Source organism: Sturnus vulgaris, chromosome 8 (assembly GCF_052056855.1).
Source record: "Sturnus vulgaris isolate bStuVul1 chromosome 8, bStuVul1.hap1, whole genome shotgun sequence".
Lineage (NCBI taxonomy): Eukaryota > Metazoa > Chordata > Aves > Passeriformes > Sturnidae > Sturnus > Sturnus vulgaris.
In genome coordinates this window covers 12,077,889-12,100,953 of record NC_142250.1, presented here as the reverse complement: position 1 = coordinate 12,100,953, position 23,065 = coordinate 12,077,889, and the positions used below count along the sequence as shown (strand labels likewise).

General features: G+C 40.8%; 1 protein-coding gene across 3 annotated transcripts in view; it reads left to right on the top strand.

Annotated features, from left to right (window-relative positions):
- Positions 1–1,372: 1,372 nt before the first annotated feature.
- The window catches only part of GHITM (growth hormone inducible transmembrane protein), a 47,344-nt gene continuing 25,651 nt past the window's right edge, over positions 1,373–23,065 (top strand). The window contains exon 1 of one of the 3 annotated variants that reach the window (XM_088168850.1): positions 1,373–1,823. The gene's annotated coding sequence lies outside the window, so the exon portion shown is untranslated. The remainder of the gene's footprint in view (positions 1,824–23,065) is intronic. The other 2 variants (XM_088168852.1, XM_088168849.1) reach the window with 2 other exon arrangements.

The following is a 23,065-nucleotide window of genomic DNA, read 5'->3' as shown; positions in this document are numbered from 1 at the left end:
TTAAAGCACAAGCTACTGTCTGCTCTGCATTCTGGAAACAGAGGTTTGGGGTCTATGGAACTTAAATCTCTGTTAGAGATTCTTATATCAGCAGCATTTGCTGGGATGTTGGTGTGATGGGGGTGAATTTGTTCTGGAGGCTGGTTAGTTTTTCTTTTTGCTTTGGAGTCAAGTGGTTCCTCATGTGAGAGCATAATAACCCTTTGGTAGGGATTTTATACTGACATTTGATCATTATGTGCAGGTAAATTTATTATTGGGTATAATTTTAAGGACAACTAGGCTTTGAAATACGCCCTTCCATGACCAAGACCAAATTCTTGTGTAATTTCTTCCTATAACACAAGAAAAGTAATAGGGATACGATCATTTGAAATACCTTCTTTTACTCAGAAAATCATGATCATTTATTCCCTGTTCTTAATTGAGTACTCATCCTGATTTAGAGATTTTAATTTTACTTGTAATATTATTACCAGTTGTTAAATTATAGAAGTCTATTTTTCTCCTGTACCTCTGATCTAGATAAATGCAAAATCAGAAGTTACTTGAACTCATTTGAGATTAAATAAAAGAAAAATGAGAGAGAAGCTTGAGGAGGTGGAAGTATTTTAGGATGTTATCACATATTGCCTGAGCACTTAGATTCCAAGGTGATACATACCTAAAAACACCAAAGACAGATGTATCTGGCATTATCTCACCCTCTAAATGCTTGGTAAAATTACAGAAAAGCTGAAACAATAGAGAAAAGGGTTTTTTTCTTCTTTTTATACCTCCAAAAGTGACAGTTACCCTAAAGGAAGCCTGTCACGTCTTTTGATGAAAGGTCCATCTTCAGTTTTAAATGGGAACTATCTATGCTGAAGCAGAGATTCAAAAGCACTTTTTACAAACAGCCCCTCGGGAGCCTTGAGCTCCCTGCTAACACAACAACAAGGAGAAAAGTCAGCTCCTGAGTCAGGCTGTCCTTGTCAGAGGAGGCAGGGGGAGCCTGAGCCTGGCAAGGCACTGCCCCTGAGCCCGGGGGGACACCAGGGCACCTGGGTTGCTTTGCACACACAGGGCAGTTCACAGCCCTTCTGCACAGACAGAAATTATTCCAGCCCATGGGGAGTCAGGCACAGATCCCCCTTCTCTCCTTGAAAGTCTGAGGCAGCACCGAGGAAGTAAATGAAGCTGCACTCTGCTCTCACAAGCAATTTTAGGGATATGTCAGATAAATGTATGTGGCTCTGAACAAGAAGAAGCAAGACCTGAGGCCAGCTCCTCCCCAGGTGTAGCATGGTGCAATGCCTTGTACTCTCAGGGAGCTGTGACCATTTAATCCATGTGAGGATCTGTCCCCAGGTCTGCTGTGAGCAGACAGGCATCTGTCCCTGACCTCTGCAGCAGCAGCTGCACGAGTTGGGATGGGAGAGAAGCCTGGAGTGAGCCCGGACTGCCCTTCTCCAGCCCCTCCTTTTAGCACAGACTGTTATCCAGGACACTTGCTTGCAGAAAATGCTTTTTGTTCAGTGGTGGGAATTGCCTGAGCGCTGCTGAAGGACACTGTTTATCTCTACCACATATGCACTGTGTCCAGTAGAAATTGATTTAAAAACAAACAAACAGGAAAAAACTACCCCAAGAGGCATCCAGAGTGAATTTACTAAATGGCTCATGTGGCAGGGAATGGAAAGGTCTGCATCCTGCTGGGTACTTTTCTGCACTGAAGGATCTCACCGGGTCTGCAGCACAGGAGGAAGGCAGTGATGGACAGAGGCGTGTGTGAGCAGGAGGAACAAGGAGCTCTGTGTGGCTGCAGGATATGAGGAGAAACAGTGAGTAGCAAGAACCTCTCCTTTGAGACAGAAATACTTTAAAACGTTTTTCTGAAAGGGGATGCCTAGTATAGACTTGGTGAGGGAGGGTGTGGGAAACACAAAAAAAAACCCCTTTCAACAATAGAGCTTCTGCATGGTGAGCTCGATGGTGCCACCCAGAGTACCTTTTTGCATAATATATGATGCTCTGTGTGGGTCTGGAAACTGGGAAGATTAAAGCAGATGATCTTTCTGCATGTAAAGCAGCCAGAGACAGCATGATGGATTATTACTGAATACATTTCTGGCCGTGCATAATTGTGTTCTGGTCTCCCTTGTTGAAGTTCTACCTCCATCTCTCTGCCAGACTATTTTACTTAACTCATAAGAGCCAAAAATATTCTTTACTTCTCCATGTTTTGACCATAGCTCTCTCTGGGGTCACGTGCATTGGAAGTAGGTTACTGTCAGCTCCAGTAAAATATTAAAATGGCACCAAAACAACCTAGAGCAGACAAGCAAGGTGAATCAGGTAACTGGCTGCATGTAAGGTCTGGAAAAGAAGTGTCTACTCAGATTTTGATAGGCATGAGCTTTGTTTAACACTTTGTGGTTATTTCTGCACTGTCTGATGTCTGATTTGCACTGATAATGTTAATGCAAAACAACAGAGAGGGGTTGTTTTGTCATTTTGTTTCCCATCGTTTCTATTTGACCTTTATAAGACCTTTTAAATACTGTGCAGTGTATTTACTGCATAAGGGTTAAATAATCCTTTGCATGTAGTGGTGAACAATGCAGAAGAAAAATTCTCCCTTGCTTACAAATGAAAAACAAAGTCAAAATGGAAGTGTCCATGTGCACTGGGAGTTTCAGTAGCCCTGAATTTTCAGTAGCCCTGAATTTTCAGTAGCCTCTGCATTGGTGAGAAGAGCTTCATTGCAGTCTTGTCAGTGTGGATCATTACCTGCCTTTACATCTCTGGGATGTCACCTACTTCAAATAGCCTATAATTAATCTCTGCATTAAGCAACTTTTAATTGCATGTGGTACCTATGAACACTTAGGTGCCTTTCACTTCTTAATAAATACAAGTGAGAAATGCAGAAACTGCCAGAAAATGTCCTTCTTCTCTTCTCTTCTCTTCTCTTCTCTTCTCTTCTCTTCTCTTCTCTTCTCTTCTCTTCTCTTCTCTTCTCTTCTCTTCTCTGGAAATTTAAGGAAAGATTTAAATAAAACTTATGTTTAGATTTTTTTCTCTCAGAAATAAATAGCAAAAGTTATTTTGAAGCAAGGTTTAAAAGGGAGATATTGCTCCTTCACTCAAATCCCAGAAGCATTTCAACAGTCTTTATTTCAACATTTATCATATTGAAATTACTGGAGATTTTTATATTATTACTGGAGACTTTTGCATATATATATATGTAAAAGTACAGATATACCCACAAGCAATTTTCAATTTGCATTGAGGATTACTGTTGGTCCTTAATATCAGGCTGTGCTAATTAAGTTTAATGAACAAATGTGCATCATTTGCTTTCCAAGCTTTTTCATCTAAAATGTGTGATTTTTATGTTCATTATGACATTAATTCTCCACTTACATACTGTTACTGAGTCTTTTGAATATAACCTTCAAGAATATTGATGCTTTCTATTTTCAACATTTTAATTTCTAGCCTTAAAAAGAGATGTCAACAGGTGAAAAGTGTACTTTCATGCCTTATTATGCTGCTCAGCTCCACATCTAATACTATGAATATTTTTCATTTATTCAAAATTAAAGGATTTGTGCCATAAATATACCCCTGGTATTTTAATGTGATAAATAAATGATACAAATAATACATTTTTTCACTCTCAAAGGCATAAATATGGTTTAATTTGTATCAGCACATAGCTAGTAGGGGTATGTAATTATTTTCAATGCTTCCATTCGTTCTTTTAAGATGTCTGGAATTGTCTCATTCCAGTTTGCACAGGACTCAATACAAAATGACACATCTATAGAAAGCAACTGGTTGCCTCTAGACAGAAAAAGCTTGGTTTTCCCTGACCTCAAAATATTTGCTTGTCATGAGTTGCAGAGAAGGGAACCATTTGGCTGGCTCTGGTTTTGGCTCCCGTTTCTCGGAGCTGTTCAGGCAGCACAGAGCTCCTCCCTGGCCCTGGTTGCACTGCAGTGTGTTGGAGCTGCTGGGAATTTCATGGCATGAGTTGTTGCCATGTGAGCAGAGCCTGGCTGCGTGGTTCTGGTGCTGCTGAGCCCAACAGCAGGGCCCTGAGGAATAACTGCAGGCATTTTCCATGGGACAGGTTTTCCACGTGTTATCAATGATGTTCTATTTTTCCGATTTATCAAGCAACAAGATTAAATTTAATAGTAAATTTTTAATAGTAACAAAATGAATACAATCAAAGTATTGGAGATGGCAATTAAAGTATTAGAGATGAATACAATCAAAGTGCATATATTTGAGAATATACACAATTTTGGCAGTAAGTAATTTAGTATAATTGAGGTGGAGGGGCCCCCCTCCGACCGGGGATACGGGGAGTGGTTCCCATTCCTCACGTACCAAAGCATCCAGGCTAACAATCCCACTTATGTACTGTAGGCTACAGAAGTTTCTAGAAAGCTCCTCCTAGTTTCTATTCCTAAAATCTACGTCACCGTGTTGTACGACGCATGCTCTACTAATGGGTTAGGGGTCTCTCATCCTTTTGAGGGTCTTATTTCTGATGAAGGCTCATCATCTTCCTCAGTGACCGAGGTGTGACCTGCAGGTAGTGCAGGCGCACTGTGTGACTGAGCAGATGTTTTCCATAACAAGACTTTAATTGAGTCCCATGCTTGGAATTATCCCATTTTGGCCCATTTCAAGGTCAAAACTTTCTATTTCTAGATGCTGCTTGTCAGACTTATGTCCTTCTACTATTCTTGTTTGAGTTTGACTTTCTTCCAACCTCCTTCTTCAACTCCCAACATCTGGAAGATGTCCTGTGCCCTGTCTCACCCATCTCCTCCCTCACTCTGTAACAATTGTCTTCTATTGATCTAAATACAATTTTGTTAATATAGTTACAGCTTAATTAGCATGAATCACATTTATCACACACTGCTGCTCTTCAGTTTTGGCCAGTGAGAGGCCAAGCCCTGGTGCTTCCCTTCCACTGCACCTTGCTAACCAGCACTAAGTTGGTCCCTCCTTGCTGAGCAGAGTCATCCCAGTAAGCACAGCCTGTGGAAAGAAAATCTGCCTGCAGGATTAGTTATATCTGTGAAATCAAGCACTTGGGATGGTTGTTCCTTTTGAAGACAATTCTCATCGCTAAAAGGATTCTGAGATGCAGTTTCTTGCCAGGCAGTCCTGTGTGCCCACTTGCAGACCAAACCACAAGGGTTGGCACCAGAAATAACTCCATGGTCCATGGCCTAAAGGATACCTGTAGTGAATCCTGTTAAAAATGCAGGATGTATGCAACTCCTCTGTAGTTGCAGTTGCTTTCCTGCCTCTGAGTGCTCGTGGTGAAGAGCAGATTCTCTTCCAGGAGTTGTGCAGCCTGTTTCTCCAGCTGAGGGGATCTGGGGAGAGGTGGCAGGCAAAACATACCTGAGTACACATCGGGGCCCTCAAAGCCATGGGGAAGCCCTGATGTGCTCCAGGAGATCAGAAAGCCTAGAGAGAGAGACAAGAGCCATGACAGCAATGTTAGTATTGGGAGGGCAAGAGAAGCATGAGGAAAGCATGTGTGTTTCCATCTGAGAGGCTTCAGGACTTTCTGTTCATACCTCTTTCCATCCCCTGCAAGGTATGTGTTTTCCCTACTTAGCACTAGAAAGTTGCAAGCAGGAATTTCAGGCATGGGGAAAAAATGGAAACAAACCTGTCCTGCAGCCACAGTCTTTTCTTTTTTCTGATGGCAGCATCCTACTGCTGCCTCGCTGGGCTAAGATGTTTTCCCTTTGGGACTTGTGGGGTTTTCACTGTTTTTACTCTTGTCTGTCATCTATGTCTTAGGGACAGTCCATTTTTCCTCTAGAGAATTGTGTAAGACAATGCACTGAGGAATTAGTTCATGCAAGTCATTCTTGAGCACAACCAAAAAGCCTTGAAAGTGATGAAGTGTGTTTGTGTCATCTGTGAATGCATTGATATTTATCCTTATTATCCTTCACATTTTCAATTCAACCAGCACATAATTTATCAGCTCTGTTGTCAAATGCTGCATGTAATTGTGTTAAGTAGAAAGCTTGGTGGGAGAGATGGGAGAACAGATGGGAGGAGATAACCATTCCCTTTTTCCCAGGAGAATTGCAAAGCAGACCTTGCTTTGAATTTGGTGGCCATCTACTCTTTTCAAGTACTCCCATGGCACATGTTGTAAAAGTGGAGCAGCTTATCAAATGTAAGGATGTAGTTCAGCAGGGGAAACACAGGTAAATGTCTTACTGGAAAGATGCAGGGCATCGAGGGTTTGCCAGGCTGAACAGTTGCATAGCAGCCCCTTGGTCATTGACATCACTCTGAAAATGTCCCTCGGATACGAGATGCCAGTGAGCTGCAGTGGTCTCCTTTCAATATTAATGTTATGCTATTTTGAGTAGAATTTAGTTTAGTTCTTTTAGTCTCCTTCATGAAAACATGTATACAACACAGTTAACAGATGGCACCACTTAGACTGGGAGCATTAGCTGCAAAAGAGGCTGGAAAAAAGCTACTGACATGCTTCCATTTCTGTAGGAAAACATGGCTCTGTCTGTGTTCCCTGGTTGTTCTGTATTCAACAGCTGTGGAGTCACAGCAGACAACCTGACATTGAGACCCCTTAATGTGTACTTTGTAGAGTTGCTAACACACACAGTTAGGGAGCACACCTATAAAGTACAGCTATGAAAGTAGAAAAGGGGACAACTTGTGGACCAGGGCCTCCACTTTAATCCCCACACTAAGGCTACTGCACACTGTGTGACAGCTGGTTCTTCTGTGCCTCTCCCTTTCTCCATTTCTCACCATGGCCTCTGGTGTGTTGACAGAACAGTCCTTTGGAAAATGTTCTTGCTTATGTCTTTGTCAAAGATGCATAGACAAATTCTCACCAAGATTTTTTGCATCTTGTAGGCCAAAAAAATGTCATTGAAAACATTTAGATATTCCTGCTAACTGTTATCTTCCACTCTGGAGGAGCTGCAGTGCAGGGAGCATGTTGGGAATTGACAGACATCCTGATTGGTTTCTCTGGACCTCGTAAACCTGGCTAGGAGAAAGCCCTCTTGTAATAAATTAGGTGAGCCTCTATTGTTTTCATGCAGAAAAAGCCAATTCTTTGTTCACATAATGCATTTTTATAGAGTTTTATAGACTTCGTGTTGAACGCCCATTGGTTAATAGTTTTCTTGCTATTCAATTCATTGGTTAGAAGGTGTTTTTGTGTAGGTGCTAAGATTCAGGTGTTTACAGTTTTCCTTTGTGGATTCTTATGGGATATATCTATTGTTTATACAGGTGCACTTGCTTTCCTCCCCAAGAATTGTTTGTTGTGTTAATGAACTTTTCATACCTAAGATTGTTTTGCATGGGAGCTCGCAAGTTGCACTTAGAAGAAGTGACAAACTAACTTGGTAATTTAACAGAGCAAGGCCTGATTTTATAAGGCCTTTCTTTTACCTGTCCACAACACTCTTCTGCAATTCTCTTTTTCAAGCACACTTAGAAAAGCACTGAGGAAGTACACTGCTGTTGGAAGGAACAGACTCAGTGCCTGCAGTATGGGGCTGTCTGAGGGTAGTAGAGAAAGAAATCCTTGTTCTTTCTCTCTTCTATTCTTTTGATCATGAATGGAGATATGGAAATTGCAATAAAACTCTGTATTTTCCCAAGGTGCTTTGCTCAAAGAAAAAGGGAATGTTGTGACCTGGAACCTCAGCATCTTAGGAACTTTAAGCCTAGTCTTTGACTGTGATGTGTTTAAAAAGAGGATATTTCTTTAGCTAGGTTTGGCTTTCTCATGAAAAGGATGCTGCTCTGGTGCAGAGCAGTGCTGTGGTATTACTCCATTGGTAGAAACTTGTAGGGCTTTGCCTTTTCCCCTGTTGAATACCAAATCTGTGCTGGGACCCTTAGCTGGCACTGCCTGCTTGAATAGGACAAAACAAGGCAGCTACTGAGCTGTCAGGTATGGGGAGGCTGGACCAGGGAGCCCCACCCAGGCACCAACTCCTACCAACCACATAATCCCCCAGCCAGCCTGGAAGGGAAAAGCTTTTCCTGCTGTGATGAAACCATGCCCCATGCACTGACTGCACTGACTGGGAGTGAGAAGTTTTGTGCTGCAGCCTGGAAAGAAAAAAGGGAAATAGGATGTGGTCTGCTCTGGTGTGTCAGCCGTTTGGGAGCACTAACAGTGACTGTCTTGGGCAGAGCAGGGGGTGTGGGGATTTGAGCAAAAAGGGTTGCCAGATTGGTAGTTTGATGTCAGCCCTCACTGTGCCAGAAGAGCAGCTTGTCTCCTGTTAATAGATTAGCAGAAATTTCTGTGCCTCTCTAGCATATTAACAGCAGTTTGCCTCTGTTTTGTTACATAAATAGATTAAGCTTTAGCTGTGCTTCTATCAGACATTTTCTTTGCCTTTTTTTTTTTGAATAATCGTCAGATATTCTCATCAGTTTTGTCCTACAAGCAAGGCTTTGAAAAAACCCTGAAGAGCTGACTGAACAGTTGCTTTTCTTTCAGCATCTGTAGCTGTTTAATATTTTGCTTGTCTGTCTCTTCAGGTGCACAGGGGAGACAGAGCTGCTCTCTCCAGTCTGTATCAAGACAAGCAGAACTTGATCAACTGGGGAGAGAGGACGAACTGCCACAGCACTGCCAAAATTTCTGGCTCATGTTCTTGAGCTCTGCTGTTCGTGTGTCAAAAATTGAAACTGTAACTGGGTGAATAATTCTCAAGCCATAAAATTCGTAAGTGTTTGGGTTTCAGCCAGCACTTTAGTGGGGATTTTGTGGGTCCAGTTTTAATTCTTCCTTCCATTTGACACAGGAATCACGTAATTTATGCACTTCTAGGGGTGTGGAATCAGGCAGTGCTTTTTTTCATTGCTATTTTATTTATTAGTTTATTTAAGTGCTATGGTGACTTGTTACTCTCCTTATAAAATCAGAATTTTACAGATATTTAAAGCAAACTGACGTGTGAAGGAGCTTTGTATATAGTTCTGGATACTCACTACCACAAGCTAAATGGACTTACATTTGTTGAAAGAAAAAACAATCTGTTGCAGCTGATACTGCTGTTGTGATATAAACACCTGCTATGGTGAGGTCAGGCATCAATGGCCTCAGTGACAGAGCTTCCTTTAAGCAATTTTGCAAATAACAACTGCTTCTTTCATGGACAAATTGCTTTTTGTCTTAAATTTCTGCTTAAGAACCTCATCTGAAGTCAAATCACTACAATGCCACTACAGTACTTGTCTCACAAGCTGAATCCTCTGTTGGATTTAGTATCTCCTATAACTTTTAGCCTAATACTTACCTCTTGGCAGACTCTTGAGGCATAGCCAGTAATGAATTCAAGAGACATTTCATGCCTGAGCCAGGAATTTATTTATCTCACTTCTGTGGATCCACAGAGTGGAAAGACAGGATGCTGACAGCATGTCTTGCTGGCACGTACTGAGAATGATATTGAAAACATATTCCTAACTGCTTTTATACATCTGAATCCTGTGCAGCAACTTACTCTAATTAGCTCAAAATGTGTCTGACCTTCTGTGGTGAAACTGTATCAGCATGAAATGAATCTTCCTTAGACAATGGTGAAAGGAGTTAAGTGCCCTTGGATTTTTTTATCTTTTTATTTTTTATTTTTTTGACACAGACTTGCATACCTCTACTGAGGTTCTGGTGATGCTGTAGGCTTTTTGTGTGACACTGCAGAAATATATTAGTATTCATGACCTAACCTAGAATGTTATTAATGCTCTCCTGCGTTCTGCTTACAGTGTGAACATGTAGACAACTGTCACTAATTCTCCAGAGCCAGTAGCCCGGATTTAGTCTTGCAGAATTTGCTCTTATACATGGTAATAAAGCATGGGAATGATATCTGGCTGTGGTCATCTTAAGTATAAAAGCATTATCAGCTTTTGAAGTATGAGCTACAGGTTATTTTTGTGAGGTGGAAAAGGCTGTCTAATTTTATTTCTTCTTGTACAGAAAGGAGGGATAATTAGAACAAAAGCTTTTGAGAGTAGCAGGTGAAGTTTCTTGGAATTTTTTTCACCTAAATCAGTGACTTCTCTGTAGTAATCAGATGGTGGTCATTTCCTTTTTTCTTTTTGTTGTTTTTTTTTCTTTTCTTGTTATTATAATAGTGTTGGTTCGGTGGGTTTGGTTTTTTTTTTGAATCACAGCTGTGTCAGCCCTACTGCCACCCCCTCATTCACTCAGAGTGGATGAGAATTTGCTGCAGTGCCTTCTGATAGCCTTAGTGCTTTTCCTTTAAGTCAGTTCTATGGTTAAACAGATATTTTGAAAAAGATGACAGAATCCAAAGAGGATGAAAAATCATCCCAGTTTTCCCTAGGGAAATAATATCCTTGATGTAGAGTCTGTGTTACTTAGTTTTACTCCTGTGTAGTTTTTGTGCTGTCTAATTTTTCCCCTTCTGAAAAAGACACAGGGATCTTGCCAGGCACAATATCAGCACATGAACTACAAAGAGCCCTAAAATGCATCTCCCTACGTGCCAGGACAGCAGAGTAAAATACTGCAGCTTTCTGTGAGAGTCCATTTTGTACCACTGGATTACAAGAGAGTGTCACATAAAATTGATTCCTATTTTCTGACCTAGAAAGACAGATGAATAATGTAATATTGTCATAAAAAAGAAAACCAGCTCAAGATTTATTCTTTAAAAGAAGCAAATACTATTACTTCCTTCCTCTCTGGTTCCTTCTTCTTGACTAGCTTCCTAGCAATCACTTCTAAATTTCAAATTTGCATTTCTGCCAGCTTGGCATGCTATATAGAAACAAAGCTTTTCAATAATATATGTGCTGTGCCTGCTCTTAAAGCATATTTTGGCAAGGGCTCTTCTAACTCGAGCTGGTATCCACTGTCAGAGATTACTTTTCTATTACTATTTAATTTCAACACCGCCTGAGAGGGGCTGCTATCCAAGGTCCTGCAGAACAGGCAACTGCTTCCTGCAAGAATTTAGGGGCTATCAGGGAGCCAAAGAAGCAGCCCTGGAAATCCAAATCCTGCATGCAAAGAGCAAAGCTTCTCACTGGACTGTACTCCCAGTGAGGTTCAGAGCTGTGTCTCCTCGGGGGCTCCTGGGGATCCAGGAAAATTGGTGCTACAGGTCCCTGCTGCTGCTGCTCACCCCTAAGGGCAGGGCTGGACACTGAGGACCTGCATCCAGAACCTTTCAATTTCCAGCATTCCATGGGGAGGGTTTTTAAAGAAACAACAGGTTCCTACTGATTTCTGCCAGCCAAAAACAGACTGTGAGCCAAAACTATTGCTAGTGAGAAATCAGTAACTAGGGCATCCTCACTTCTACAAGGAGCATATCCACAGATATGAGTCCTGGGGGGAGATTCTTAGTATTTTCTCTGATCTGCTGAATCACAGAAGATGGACATGACACAGTTTACTTGGGTTTTCTTTGGTTTTCTTGGGCTTTCTAGGATTTTCTTGGGTTTAAGTAATCTGAAATTATGGTGCACTTTACTAGTTCTTACTAGAATGAATACAAACTGTCCCTGGATTTAGTGCACCCTTAAAAGCTTACCATTCACAATATGCTTTAGGATATTCAATTTCTGGATCACTTATGCTAAAAAATAGAACCATAGAATGGCCTGGATATTGGCCATGGGTATGGAACGGTAAAAACCTATTTTAGAAAGTGTTTGTGCCACAACATAAAATTAAGATCCTCAGTATATTGATATTCATACCTATGTAATTCTATCAATAATTTTATAGAAAGCCATGTGATAGGGTGAGTGCTTTTTAAGAATTTGATACTAAGAGATACAATAGACTACATTTTTTTTTTAAAGGAAAACAATAATTAAAAGCTATTCTTCCTACAAATCTTATGGCTTTGTTTCTGAAAGCCAACCAAAGTTAAGAATTACTGAGGCATGAAATGCTGGCAGATAAAATGTATGTTTGTCTTCTATTATAGAGAAATACATGTGAAAGAGAAACTTCAAAAGGATGAGGGTTTTTTTTAATAAGTCTTACTTCAGAATGAACATTCTTCCTTATTTTGAGGTTTGGGAAGGGTTTTATCCCAGTAAAATGTTTTTTTCTCGTTTGTGACACTGACTGTGTACTAACACAAATGGATGATGTGCCAAATGGCACATTTTTATTTACGAAGCATTGGTAAAATACTTCCCATTTTAAGATAATATTTTTCTTTGTTCAGTGCCAAAGCAGCTTTATTTTTCATAAGACAGAATTGCAAAAAATTTTCAGTATTTTTACATAAAGTGATACAATCTGTATCACAAAACAGCTTTCCATAGAAAATTTAGAAAAAGTGAAAAGCAGTGCAATGTTTCAACTTCAGACTAAAACCCAGCATTTTTATCATTAGGAAAATAGCAGTAAAAATGTATGACCACCATCAATTCTCAGGAACAGCAATCAGTGGAGGTAGTTTTTTGATTTTCTCTTCCCTTACTCTATCAAATTGTTGCATTTGAATATTTAGCTCAGCTCCTTTGATCTTCTTCCTCTATTCAGCTCACGTTTCTGTCTGTACTTCCTCACGTTGACACATAATGAGGAATTATTTATAGATAATCGAATCTCTCTCAGTTTTGTAGCCACTGCAAGCCTGCTATATTGCATACATTTGTCGATAAACTACAATGTGATTTATTTCAATGCACCTAAACCCATCTTCACAAATGGAATTCTCTCACACAAAGATGTTCACCTGCTTTGCAGAATTGTTCCTCTCAGGTGCTGTTCTCATTCTGAGAAGCCTGAACAACAAAACCAAAGCTAACGAAGTAGCTGTAGCAGCCCCTCCATTGTGACTATCCTTGGGAAATACCAGTGGTTCATGTTTTTAGAGTTGTGTTTTAGCTCCTCCACAGACGTGCTCTGGTTGCATGCCTTCCTCAAAACTCCTTCACTTCTCCATTTTGTCACCCTATTTCTGGATGGTATTTACAATGCACTTGGTGCATTCTTAGTAGCAAGACTGCGTCTATGATCTGTGGACAATAAAATGGGATAAGCTTATGCCCATGCACATTTGTGGAGCAACTTGGTACAGCTGGAACATGTACAAAGCACACATAGAAGAATGAGACGAGTGTATGGGAAACCAAATGCAGCAAAAATTAATTTTGCTGTCTTGCTTATTTTCCTAAGCACACTGGCATCTATCTTTACAATAATGTTGGCCCCACTGACAGAGGATTCTCCTGTTAACTATACTGCTGTGCAGTGAGTTTCCTGCTTATCCCAGCTGTCGCCCTGCTGAAGTGTCCTGAAATATGAAGCTGTCAGCTTGCTGTGTGGAGCCAGACCCATGTCAAGCTGCTGCCACCCCATATTCATAACCTATCTTGAATCAGTCTGAAGGCTGCTTGCTTAAAGGGATGCTCAGAAAGTCCTTAAATACCCAGCTTTTCTTATCTCAAAAGGAATTCTTGTAACTTATAGGTATCACCTTGGTAGGTGTGTATTTAAGGGCCTTTTTTTTCCCCCTTCTTCTAACATATCTCAAGTTTGCAGCAAAATCTGTATTTCAGCAGGCATGCATATACCCAGTGCACATCCAATCTTTGCCAGTCTGTGTGGATGCTGTTAACATTATTTATACATTACCAGACATGGGCTGGAAGCAGCAAGATAAAAGCTGTACTTTATGAGTGCTCCCAGAAGCACTACCCTCAGTTGCATAATTACCTGTGGCATCTGCTGGGAGACGTGTGTTACAGAACAGTGGGAGCTATCGATTTGCATACAACTATACTCTGCTTTTCCCCCGTTTGTCAACTGACCACAGCATGCTCAACTGCCTCTTCTTCATCTAGAGGAGGACATTATCCCTGCTTTCTTCTGAATCCAGGTACACAATAAGCAGCACAATAAGTTGGGAAGGGAGAGGAGGGAGGTGGAGGTGTCCTGCACCATGTGTCTGTGTGTGCATGAGGATACACAGGTGTTGGAACCCTGAAGCCTGGGAGTTTTGAACTTTCTGTGCTTTCTGACACTGACCCCCAAGAGAATACTACTTTTTACTTGGAGAAGGCTTCCAAATTTGAATAATGGAGTTAAAAATCACTGGTGTGTAGTTAAAATAGAAGTGTGTCATTTCACATGGTGAAGAGTTTTAAATTTCAAGTTTTTAGAGTACAATAATAAGTATGGGACAAGATAGAAGTTTTTGGGCATTGTCTCTTTCTCCTTTTTGTTCCTTCTTCTTCTTCGTGCTTTCAGGTAGTGGTTTTTGGTTAGGTAATTAGTACTGCACTGTGGGTCACAGGAGTTTGGTTATTGGTTCAAAAGTATAAATAATATAGGTGTTAATTCTCTGTTGGACTGTTGAGCTTTAAAAGACCTTGTAACTAGCTAGATTCATCTCCATTTTGCTCTCTTTTAGCTAGTAAGTAGAAGTATTGCAGAACTCTCTGTACTTTAGATAAGATTTAATAAACAACCAAGTCCAAAGGAGAAATCTGTCTCCTTCATGTTTTAATCCTAACTCTGAGTAAAGGCAGAAGAAAATGAAAACAAGCCCCTAATAAAGTCGTGCACCTAACCCATTACACACAGGGGTATGAGAGGCTGCACAGCAACACTTGGTATGTGCCTGTGTGTGCCAGAGAGAGGTAGGAATGGGTTGAATGTACGCTGCAGGCTTCCTGTTGGCCTCCTGTGGTACTAGGAAGAATTGTACCTCTTTAATCAAGCACATAGCTCTAATTAATAATGAGGAAGGCCGTCCTGCCTAATTAGGGTTTCCCTGCTGACCCTGCAGGATGTTACTTATGAACCTCATCAAATTTCCATTCATTCACTCAACAAAACATTTTTTGCTAATAACTTATTTTCTGCCTGATGCTTCAGCTATCTGCCTTTCTTTCCCAATACAATCTTTTCTTTCCCCTCCCATAAATTTAATGCCAGACAACACCTATTTCTTCCATTTTTCTAAAGAAAGCATTAGTCCAAAGTAATGCACTTAGTACATGCATTTGCATTTTTGCAGTGGACAGGAGAACAAGATTTGCATTTGAGAGGAAGAAATGCTTTCTGACAGTGAGGATGATGAAATAAACTTCTTTAGGTAGGTAGTCTCACTAGGACTGAAAGACTTTAAGAACAGTTTAGATTATTTTTCACCAAAAGTGCTGTAAGGTGTAGTTGAGATTGGTAGCAGGAACTTAAACCCGGTGATCATTCAAGATCCTTTGCATCATTATAATTCTTCAATTATTCTAGCACAATAAATTCTGCAGGTTCAACTCACTGCCTGCCACTGTTTCCACTTAGGAATTTTTTGGGGTTGGGAGACATAAATATTCGAGTAATTAATAAAGATGGCGAAAATTTTAGTGACACTTTTAAGTACCTCCAGTCATGAGACAAGGCACTAAACTGTACCTTAGCTTGAGAACATAGTTCTGCATCTGTGAGGGCCCTTCAGCCATCAGGGTATTCCACATCTGAGCTGTCATGGCTCCAGTTAAGGAGCTGTTTCACTGGGGCTCGGCAATGGCAGTGCCAAGAAGCAGACAGGGCACACAGCTCTCGTACCACCTCACTGCCCTGCAGGTAAACGATTGAGGCCTCTACTGTTCCTCCCATGCCCCTTCGAAAATTAAGGATTTCAAGCATCCTAAGTTGTGTTAATTACCACCAGTCTTCCTGCTGCAGGGATCTCTTCAGGAGAGGCAGTGATTTCAGACTGCAGCACTTCAAACTGCTTGCTGTATGTGCTGTATGCAGAGCACCACTTAGAGCAGATGAATGTCACCATATCACCTGAAAGTGTGATGTACTCCCCCTGTCAAATTTCAACTCTGGTAATTAAATTCCTTCCACCTGCATTCCCCTTCCCATTTCAATGGAGAAAGGTATACTTCAATTATTTTTCTAAATATTTATGTAGGGTTAAGAGAGAAAAATTAAATGTTTCTTGCTGTCCATTTGTCATCTGGTTACAGATGAGCAGTGAGAGCGTGAGCCATCTGAATCACCACATTTGAATGGTAAAGTGCTTTGAGAACTTTGGGAGGCAAAAAGCATTTCATACCAAATCTCATCCCCAGAAGTGTTTCATTAACTTCTTACAAAATAATATCTGCTCTTAATCTTGTTGGAATAACATGGAATAACATAATACACAGTATAGGTCTGAAGCAAGACAAGATGCAGGTAATAAAAGGTGAGCCTGGGCCACCAACTGATCAAAACTTGCATAAAGCCAATGCCTCTCCAAGGCTGCAATTTTGGTTTTTCATTGTCTCTGAATGATTTCTAATTGAACGGGAGGCTTCTTCTGAGTTTGTTCTAACTTATTTCTAAAGCCACTGATGTTACAAATCAACAGAACATGCTTTCAGTGTTTACTTTTCTATATATTTTAGGTTTCCTTTTTAAATGAGCCCAAGTATCTACAAAAGAAGAAACAGTCAAAACCCCACATCAAGGAATTACAAGAGAAGAAATCCATAGTATTCTAGTATAGAATAAGACCCAGAATAAGCCTATTCTAGTACAGAATGGTGATGTCTCATTTTTAAAGCTCTGCTTTTTGATAAAGAGCTAAAGCATGCAGTTAAGGAAAGCACATAAGCAGATTTGATTTGCTGGAGAGCAGTTAGCTGGGATGCCAGCAGCTTTTCCCCTGCAGGCTGCATCAGCTGGCACAGCAAGGGACACTGTGGTGACTGCAGGGACATGATGGTGACCTGCCCGTTCCTGCAGCCCCTCTGTGCCACTGGCTGTAGCTCTGTGCTTTGGTGTCTGCTTAAAACTCTGCTCAATGTTTCCCCAGCTGGTAAGACTCAGTGTAAGTGCTGGAGAGTTTCTAGAGTTGAATCAATAGTTGCTGTTGCTGTTTTCTGCCAAGACTTTAACCTTTTTTTAAAGCAGTTGTGCACAACGTTAATGAGTGTCTGCAAATAGAAGCCTGTATTAAATTGGCACTGGAGTTTGTGCCCTGGAGTTTGTTCAGACACTAAATGCAGCTGAAGGGAAAGTCTGAGTATTATTCTAAAATGTTAAGCACCCAGAATTTCCTCTCTTCTTCAGCTGATGCACAGCAAGTCATCCCTTCTAAATGACCCTGTTAGCTTGAGTTAGAGGCATTTAGTGCTATGACTCAGCCATTACAAGCTGTATCTTTCTAATTCATTTCTCATCTTCCCCTCCACTCCGAGCCAGTTGATGGATGCAGAGATGGGGCTGGGTGAAATGCCAAAAGCAGCTCTCAGCATGCCAGGAGCCCTACAGGAACTAGCCTTCATCTACCAGGATTGTGTGCTAAACTCATAGACCATGTGCATGTTCTCTGTAGTGTACACACACACACCTCACACATAAACTTCTGCTCGGTATGTCAGTCTCTATGGCATTTCTGAGAATTGCTCAGGTTACTGAGCAAGATGCCTGAAATTATGCTTTACCTTTGAGCATTCTTCATATGAAAGGTTTGTTTAATAATCATTACATCCAAAGTCTTGAATGGCATTTCAAGCCTCTCTTGCCATATCATCTGATTATAGCTCTGTTTGCTTCATAGACAGAATATGCAAATCCCCACAACATGTCTTTACAATGAAATGAGAAATTACCAGAATTTTATTGCTTGTTTTCTTCTCTGCTACCTCCTGGACATAAGCCACCCTCAATTTCTCTCATTTTGGTATCAGCTGGGCTGACAAAGTAAAACCATCAAGATCAGAAATAATTGCACAATCTTAAGGGAAATCAGAAATGTGCACATTCTCTGGAGACAAGACAAACCACATTTTCCAGATCACTGAAACAAGTGAGAATATTCCACATAGGTTTTGTTAAATTATATATTTAAGAAAAAGAGCCCCTCATTTTGTCAACTGGATGGAAGGAATCAGAAGGATTTAAGTCTGAAAGTGGGACATGGTATGTGGATTATTAAATGCAGAAAAATTTTAAAGATTTTTCAGGATGGAAAACCAAAATGTGACAGGCCTGATCCTCTGTGGCACTCAGCCTTCTGGATGCACTTGTGGTCGATTGGGAAGTGCCACCACAGGGTAGTAGGAGGACCAGGTTCTGCTGGGCAAAGGGGATTGGGGTAAATGTTTCCAAGGGGAAAGCAGAGGGAGGAATGGATCTTCCAGCATCGAGGTGGACTTGGAAGGATATACTTCTGCTTCCATGGAGCTGTGAATTTTTTCCAGTACTGCCACCATGAACGCTGGGGTCTTTCTGGTGGGATGCTGCCAGCTTTTGGCTTCTCCCATCTTCCCTAGCAAGATGAAAGGGAGGGAACCTGATAATCCTGAGAGAAGAGGTGCTGAGAGAACAGAGATTCCATGGTTCTGCATTGTGCTGGCAGAGACTAGAGCTGTTGAAGATGGAGCCAGCATGCTGGCCATCAGCCTTGGGACTTCTGGGCTCCTAGGATGTTTGGGGCCCATCTAGCAGATGGCTTTCCTCAGTCATTGGAACATTAGGCAGACTTTGTAGGGAAGGTGTCAGGCTGGGAAAGAGGACTGGAGAGCCAGAGTGGCCTTGATATGCCTGGTTTGACTGCCGAGGGGACTGCCTGGATGAGCCAGCAGTGTGGGGCAGCTCTGGCTTTTCCTGTTTGCCAGGCTGGGGCTGAGCTGAGCAGCAGCTCTGTCCTGAGAGCTTGGTGAGCACCTGCACTGTACCTGCATGGAGAGGGCAGCAGCCTGGCAGTGCCACACAAACAGCTTTCAGTGCTTGCTGAGGGTGTCTGTCCACGTCATTGGCTGAGTGAAGAGCAAATGTGAACTCCTCCAAGGACACAGGAGACTTCTGAGTTCATGGAAACACAGGATATGTGTGGATTATAAAGCCATTGGTGTAAAATAGTACAGTTTAATTTTCTGAAATGCAACCAGGTAGGTGGGGAGATCAAGTTTTGGTTCATTTATCCTCTCACCACCTAAATCCCAGTATTTTAAAAATACCACTTAAATGACATTAAAATAGGTCTAGACTTCTAGTAAAATCTTGATACAGTTTTTCATTTCATGATGTTTCAAGATTTTCACATCAGGTTGGGTTGTTTTATTATAGCATATGCAGCCTGAAGTAGAGGTTGGATTTGTTACCTGAGACTTATTCCAAGTGAAGAGGATTTGGCATAATATGTGTTTGAACTTACTTGTTTTTCAGAGATTTCTTTACTTTGCACTTCCTGTGAGGTTAAGCTGCCAAATAGCACAGCTTGGACTCTTTTACTGGTTTAGGAAAGACAGGAAAAAGTTTCCCCTGAAGACCATTAGAGGTTAGATCTCTTCCTCTAGATTTGATTTGCTGAATTCCACTCGTACTGAAGGATGGAGCTTTAGTACTCCTGGCAGACAACTGTATTGTTGCTAACAGCTCAAAATAAGGAGTTATCTGATAACACTGATAAATTACTGCCTTGGAGGGAGTGTGTATTTAAAAGGCATTACCCCAACTGAATTATAAGGTGGGTAAGAATGCCCTTCCTTCTGTATGAGTGGAACAGAAGGGCACACTGCACCTCAGGTTTGCTGCATGGAAATATTTTGTATGTATGTATTTATGCTGCTTCACTATAGCACGTTAGAAAAATCATACAAATATTTCTGTGCTGCTTGCAAACTGTTGGAAGGACTACACTTGGGAAGAGGAAAAGGATGCACATTAGTAATGATTTTATCATGTGTTTATTATTTTGTGTATTTAGAAGTATGGGGTTTTAGAAGCTTAGTAAAGGTAGCTCTTGCCAAAGAAATTACAAGCAGACTCCGTGTTGATAATTTTTCAAAGCAATCAACATATAAATCCCACTTCAAGTTTTACTTTGGTGGGGATGTTGGCATAGAGTCACATCTTAATCCAGATATAGGTTTGGAACTTCCCTAAACTTCAGGGAAAATTAGATCTGAAATTTTCTTTTCATCATTCCTCACTATTTTTGTTGGAGTGATACCAGCAAAGACAATTGCCAGTAGAGAGGAAAGATGGACCATGTGTCTGACTCCATGTGGCATTTGCTAGATCTGAGCATAAAGAGAATTAACATTTAAAATCAACTCTTGAAATCTGTCCTCTCATGCTGATAGGAGATGTTGACCAAAACCAAAATTCTAGACTGGTGAAACTCTCCATATCTCAATTGTGTGATGAGACAAGCTATGCAGTCAGGTTTAGATTGCTCTCACATTTGTGGAATGTTTCATACACATATTTTTGATGGAACCATGACTTGGCAGCCAGTGCTATCTGACAGGCTATATGAGCATGAGATAGAAAGCTTTTTCATTTTGTATATGTTTACAAGAGCAGTTACTCTTCTTTAATAAAATAAAATGTTTTCTTTTGCTTCTGCATTCACCTGTACAGACACTGAAATCCAAAAGCTTAGTAAAACAGTCTGGAGGAAGGTGGGGTTATTTTATTGTGGCATGTCACATAGTTTTCTGTCTCTGAGGTCCCTGGGTATGATGTGTAAAACTGGGGTCTCTCAGGACATCAGGCACTCTTTCTCCCATTCCTATGCCTCATTTGTATAATGGGGGGTTTTCTTGCTTTGCTAAAGCATTAGTAATCCAGTTGAGTTCACTTAAAAGCTCAGATTTTCCCAGAAGAATATTCATCTTCTCAGATGCAGAAAATCCTGTATCTCTTGTGTCATTGAATATCTTGGAGTATTTTCAGACAGAGTATGATGATGGTCCTTTTGGTTTGGACAAAACATGGTCTGACATCCAAAATTTTTCAAATAATTAAAGGAGTTAACAGGGTTTCTTTTTGTATTTCCCCCTATAGAGTCTTGTTATCAGCAGAGACAAGCATAATTCTTGTTCAGTACTAGTCCTGATTCTGAGAGCTTACACATATGATTAGATTTCAGTGGAGCAGCTTGTGTATAAATTTAAACAAGAATTTGTGGCGAGGCTAGAACTTTTGTGAATAAGATGCATATTACCCCTGGGATCTTTTGATGAAAGGTGTTGTTATCTGTGTCACTCAGATCAGATATGTTGCTTTTACATGAGTGCTGTGGTTGTAGTCATTTCATTTTCTAACATTTAGAATAAAAGATACAAACCCTGCATGACCTGAAAAGAGAATCATCATATCACAGGCACTGCATGTAGATTCCTCCCTAGCACAGCTGGCTGACAGGTATTTCATGGAGTTAAAGGTCATACATTTTTGTGTGTGTCAGGCTAGAGTTTGCTCACAGATCAAGTATCTTTGACATTTATATTCACATACACCACATTAAAGTTTTTCCTGCTGACTGTTACAGAGCTCAGAATTAGCTGGCTGGCTGAATTCACACAACATGATTTTTCTTTTGTGCTGCCCACCACCACTGGCTATTACTAGATGTGGCAGAATTGTCAAAATGAGCAGAAACACTATGGATAGGCTTGAAAAATGTCATCTGAATAAAAAAGCATCTGCTGCTTTCCTTGGGAGGTAGTGCAAAAATAATGATTTATTTTCTCTCCATGTATTACAGAGATGGAAGGGAGAGCAGCTCTTTTCTCACTTGAGGATTCAGACTCATCAGCCCTCTGGGAGCCCAAGACTGAGGCTCTCATTTGCCTCAGTCTGTGATCCCTGTTACATTCTGTGGGCTGAACATCACAATCAGTGAGCTACTGAGATGGGCTTAATGTTCTTGACATTCCTTGAAAGAGCACCCCAGAGTTCCCTTTGTGGTAGTTTTATTAGAAATGTGCCATTTCTTCAGAAAAAGCTGAAGTCCTGAGCTGATTCAGGATTGCATGTTTTGCATTAGATTTCAGCTGAATTGGGATTTCACCCAAACTGGTCTGCACTTGGTCTCTTTGTGAAGTGCTCACCACCTGAGTGATGTAAGGTGTGTGTTCTTTGAGGAGCATGCCACATTTTGTACAGATTTGCCTGGTTTCCTCCTATTCCTGCTGAGATACTGCTATTTGCCTCCATACCCAGTCATTCTATACAGAGCAAAAGAGAAGCTGTGTTTAACATGCCCTACAAAGAACACCACCAGTGGGTTCCACCCTTCCCAAAGTGATGCAGAACTCAGCCAGAGAGTTCAGATACAGATTCTTGTTTTGTAGACCTGTAAGTTGCATACACAAATCCCTGCTCATGCGTGCTGAGCAGGAATAAAGCCCTAGTGGAAAGTGGGATAAGCAGTGCAAAGTCTCATAACCTTACAGACTAGAACAGTTTTGTGGACAGAACACCTGTCTGTGAGGCACATCAGCACATAACTGTATTTAAAAGTCACCACTACACATGTTAATGACCTAGTTTTTCTTCATTTACCCTCTAGTATAACTGTGTATATAAAACCAAAACAGTAAACTCTAGGAACTTTATCTGTGGGTTTAATATGGCATATATCACTTTTGTGCTATGAACTTGGAGCACTTGCATACATCTCAATGAAACATAAAGCATATATCTCAATGAAAACCAATAAAGTATCTTTTGTATCTAAGGCAGGAAAAAATATCTATCTCTGTAGTGCAGTGAGCTCTGCCAGCAAAAGAATGTTGGGATAGTTTTGACTGCAACAATGAGATTATAAAAAACAGTCTAAAGTAAAAACTTCTTACACCACACACTGCATGTTAAGGGCCAGGAGTGAACTCTGAGAGCTGCAGAATTCTGTCTTTGTACTGCACTGCCATTGATATGTATTCTCATTAGAGGGAAAGTGATTCACCCAAAGTAGGATGTCGACAACTTTGTTCTTTCCCCCACACTTTCTTGGAGCTAAGGGGGTTTTTTATTGTCAAGGTCTCTCGGGATCATAGTCATGAGAAACTTCATGCAAGGTCAAAACCTACTTGAGTCTTTTCTTGATGCTAGTACTTAAGGCAGGTTTCTTCAATTATTTAATTTCTACTTTCTACCAGCAATGACTGGCTTCATTTTTTCTTCAGCTGTTTGGTTTCATTGCACCACTGAAACCTTGGTATTGCCGGGTTTTGGTTTGGGGTTTGTTGTTTGGGGATTTTTTTCTGAAGGTCACATCAAGGATAG